Below are 5,202 nucleotides of genomic sequence, written 5' to 3' on the forward strand. Positions count from 1 at the left end.
ATTTTTTCTCGCTTCAGCTGCTAGAATTTGGTTCTTGATATGCCTTTTCCTCACAGACTGCTAAGATTGCAGAACCTGGCCTTTTCTCCTTTTAAATGTAAACGTACCATATAATCTAGTCATCTCCTTCTCCAGTTCTTCTTAGACCCGGACAAACTGAGTTTTTAAAATATCATGCTTTAAAACCTTTTCAACATTTCTGAAATATGACTGTTTCTTTTTTTTTTATTACATCTTCTGGTTTTTAGCATCCTTTTAAGAATGGACACATTTGACAGTGTGTGGACTGCTCTGATATTAGCTGCACTCATATATAGCGGTAAAGTTACTCTCTATTCTTGAACCCCAGTATTCTATTTGAAATTATTGTAACCATTCTTTTTTTTTTTTTTTGACAAAGCTTTACGCTGAGAACACATGCTGAGTTATTTGGTCACAGCCTATATATCCTATGAACTGTTGTTCCTAGATGTGTTACTCCACATATGGCAATGTTAAAATACACCTTAATCAGCTACCAAATGGGCTATATCACTCTGTGTATCAGCTCTTTTTCCAATACTATTTATCATTCCTCCATTTTTTATGCCACTTGCTTATGTTTACCAGAAGTTATTTTATATTTTTTCATTATTTCAGATGATTGTTGAAAATACTGTGTAGCAATGGGTCTTTTATCAATCTCAATAGAACTTAAATACAAATAATCTCACTTTAGGGCAAATCTGTTAACATATTATTTTCTCAATCAGCCCTTCCAATATCCTATTGGTACTGTATGGTTCGGGTTTGTGTTTGTTGTTTTTTTAAAATCAGAGTGCTATGCAGTACTAAACTGAACTGAAAATTAAAGTGGAGTACTGCCAAATAATTTCAACTGCATAGATGGCTTGGCCAAGGTAGACCTATATTGCCGCAAATGAACAGAATGGCTATCAGTTTAGTTGCAATTTAAAGGAAGAACTTGAGTGTGATGCTGGGTAGAGATAATTATTCCTGTGCAGGCTTAACTGCTACTGTCATGTTCCATTAAAGTGTGCAAGACAGGTTTTCTCTGTGTCTGTCTATTATGAGAATAACATTCAGGAGAAAATGGTGAGTGTACAGCTGGTAATAAATGCAAGCTGCTGTGATGTCTTGCAGTTACAAGGCCTGTGCTGTGTTAACACAGCATTTGTATTCATTTTTGCTGAAATTATTTTGGAAAGTCAAGAGAATCATTCAAAATAAGGAAAAGCCGCAACATTTGTATCCAAGTTACTAGTGCTTTTGCAGAGCCAGGATGTAATGTCTATAAATGATGTAACAGAAAATAATTCTACACATTAATGACAGCTAAGCCAACACTTCTTTCAATTTAATATATTCCCTTTGCATTACCTTAGTTAATTCTAGAACAGCTAGTAGGTCTTGTGCTTAGAATCCAGGATGCCAGACATATAAACAGTCAGATCTTTATACGTTATTAATTTATTTCAAATTCTTCCCTGACAGTCACTATCATGGTACCATATGACCTTAAGATATCACTTCAGATTAATAGAGAACAGTCATGTTACATTTCATATTAAAAGAACTTCAGATATGACATCTTTCTTTACAATATGTAAATGAATTTTTAATATGTTCTAGCTAGTGCCCAGAACTCTGAAGGATTATTTAGTGTACTGAGAATATTAAACTGAATAGAAAGAGTGAACAGAGACCAACATCTCTGTTCAGCAGAGAGACAAAGGACAGGAACATCATGACACTATCCCAGAATATTAATTAAAAAATTAGGAATAACTAGGAGTCCACTCACTTCAGCAGTGCTACTGTTTAAATGTTTTTCCACAGAAGTAGCAAAGGATGTGGATGGACCCTGAACTGGGTCTCTTCACAGCAACACGCAGTGTACAATGATGCAGCAATCACAACATCTTGGTATCCTAATGGACAAGGGAACCAATCTAAAAACACTCCACAGCTATTCTTAGAGAACTCTGACCACAGCATTTCCAAAACACAAAATGCTCATATTTTCCATTCCTATTGAATGGAAAAGTATTGACAATGGCAGACAGCACGCCTCAAACTGTACTCAAAAGGAAAATCACTTATACGCTGCAGCTTGTTATTCAGTGACATTTTACATTTCCATTCTGGAAGTAGGAAAGGAGTCCAAATAATATTCTTCTCTTCTGATATTTGCAAAATGTAACTGAAATATCTTGAAGAGTCCAGTCTATGAATTAAAAATGAATGTAATATCATCAGACTCAGGTATCTCTTGATGGAAGACATTTTCATGCCTTTTCATTAGAAATCAACTAAAATTATCATTGCCTTGGTAATCCCAAGAAAAGAAAATTATATAATCGCAGAAATCACAGAATCACAGAAATGTTGGTTGGAAGGTCATCTAGTTCAGCCTCCTATTTGAAGAGTCAGCACTGGACCAGGGAAGAGGGAAATGTTGCACTGAGCAGTGGCCTGAACCTGTGGCCTAGCAGCACAAATGGGAAGAATCACTGAGGTGACTGAAAGCAGAATATGCATGAACACTGGTGCCAGTGAGGAACAGCAAAAAAAATAGGGGCACAAAACACCAGCCTCCTGAGCACCTCCAATCATTCTTTGAACTATGACCTCCTCAGCAAACAGTGAGGATCATTTCTTTGAGATCAACTCAATCTTCACAAAAACCTCTGGAAGGACCAAGAGACAGCTCATGTAAAATAGATTCTGGTCCATCTTGGATACCCACATTTAACTGCACTATTAGTTTTGGTGCCTATCTGCACAGAAGAATGCTTACAGCCATAAACCCAAAAATTACTCCTATTGAAATCATCAGGCATACATTTCCTACTTAAGTAATTTGATATGATAGAGGAAAGCTATGTTTTGATATTCAGCTCCTGTATGTTAGAAAATGATGACATGACTCTCCCTCAGAGATACACACTTAATTACTGCACTGTTTAAGAGATTTAACATAAAAAAGTTTAATTATGATTTCAAATTCCACAGTTACTGAAATTAATGTGAAGCAATCATGATACATTAATTCTGGAGCCTCAGAGCATGGGACCCTGCCCTAGCAATTAATGCACTGAATAGAAAAGGTCTTTGTTTAATGGTTCTGTCTAGTACATTAATATAAATACAAATAATAATTTTAAGATGCTTTGTTAGATAGAGCTTTAAACTATCCCCTGTGTTATACCACTATTTCAGAGATTATTGAGCTAAATCTTCACTGACTTGTGCATATTTTATTCTTGTATAAACCCAAAGGACTCAAAAGGGGGAAAAGAATCCATATTTATTCAGGTGTGGAGAGAAAACCCACTGTGCAAATAATGTGACAGGATGAGCAGATCTGGTAAGCCTTACTACAGTACTTTGCTGCATTTAATTAGAGACTCTATATCAGACATATTTTTGTTAATTGTCACAATAACTACAAATTTAGTAGGGAGATCTGAAAATCTGGCAGTATATGACTAAACATCCTAAAAAGAGAATTGTAGCCCAGACAAAACCAAATTTGAAATGAGGGCCATGAAGCACACATTTAATGCTAAAATTATGCCCAAGTATTACATTAAATTCTACTGTTGTTTCTATTCCTACCCAGCAACAATTAGTTGTATGTTAATGAGCAGAGAGTTCAGACCATTACTGCTAAAAGTAATTGGCAGCACCCATGTTTTCAGTTAGTTTGGTAACTTAGTAATTTCTAGAGCTGCTTCCATTTATAGAATGGAGGTGTGAACTCAACCTGAGTATTTTAGTGAAAGCATTCAAATGTCAGCACTCACAGTGGTCAAATACCAAATATTGACAGAATGATCACCATAAATGTCTCTACAAATATAACAGCACATACAGTGTTTTTAAGAATTATGCTATGTCCATAGATGGCTAGTGAAAAGAGCAAATATGATGAGCTGTTCAAGAATGGTCATTTTTAATGTGATATGGAAACAATGCAGAATTTAATGAATAAGTGTCTTTTCCTTCATTTGCATAACATTTACAAGAGTATAATAATTAATTCAAATAATTCAAAGTTATATACTTGTCTCTGCAAAACACCAGACCAGACCAAAACAATATTGAAAAAATTTTAAAAGCACTGAACTTTGTGCCACAATATGAAAGGTCATCCATATTAAATATATTCTATTTGCCTTTTCTGTAAGAAATGATTATTGATTCTTCCCAAGGTCTAAGCAATTGAGGGAGTCCCACATTGAAGGTCATACATCAGATTGTACAGGCATGATGACAGACAGATAGACAGACTGAAAGAAAGAATATCCATCCACTTATACATCCAGAATTGGGCAGCATAAACAAACCAAACCAGAATATGAAGCTTTATGATAGGAAGATTAAAATCACAATTTCTGTCCTTATGTGCTAAAAAGATTCTGATAGCTTATGATTATACACCACAGCCAGGTGCAGAGTTGCATCAGATCAGTAATTTAATAAAGCAGTAAAAATTCAGTGACAGAGTAGTTACCGTCTGACCGTTACTCTCAATTACAGCTCTAACTATCAATTTAAATGACAGCTACTAATGTATCATTTTAAACTAACACCTTAGCCAGTGTTTCTCAATTATTCAGAGATTAATGTTCCCCAAATGTGCTACTAATAAGGAAAAAAAGAATTATCGTTGGGTACATTACCGGTAGTGTTGAAAGCATAATCATATTGAAGAACTCTTAGAACAAAAGCCTGGTGGTATTTATTATGTCAGTAAGATGGTCAGTATTTCTTTTCTTACTGTAGCTGTGCACTTAAAACAGCTACAGACAAAGGAGGTACACAAGATAACAGTAACCAAGTATCTGTGTCACTTTGTCAGGAGGAATATCCTTAAATCTCATTGCCTCCAGAAGGAAATGTGTACATAGAATTTCTGTATAAATTCAAGAGTCAAAACTATGAGATACTATTTTTATTCCAGTAGCTAGCTCTAATGATATCTATACATTCTACAATTTCCTGGCAAATTACAGGTTATTTAACACTGGTTAGAAAAACAAACAAACAAAAAACCAAAAAACAAACCAAACCAAACCAAAAAAAACCACAAGAGCGCAATTTTTAGAGGGTGAGCCTTTTTTAATAGATTACTTCGGTCTTGGATACAGATGAAGATATTTCCAGAAGATGTATTTATGAAGCAGTTAACTTAAA

This window comes from Strix aluco, chromosome 3 (genome assembly GCF_031877795.1).
Source record: "Strix aluco isolate bStrAlu1 chromosome 3, bStrAlu1.hap1, whole genome shotgun sequence".
In the NCBI taxonomy this organism is placed as follows: Eukaryota; Metazoa; Chordata; class Aves; order Strigiformes; family Strigidae; genus Strix; species Strix aluco.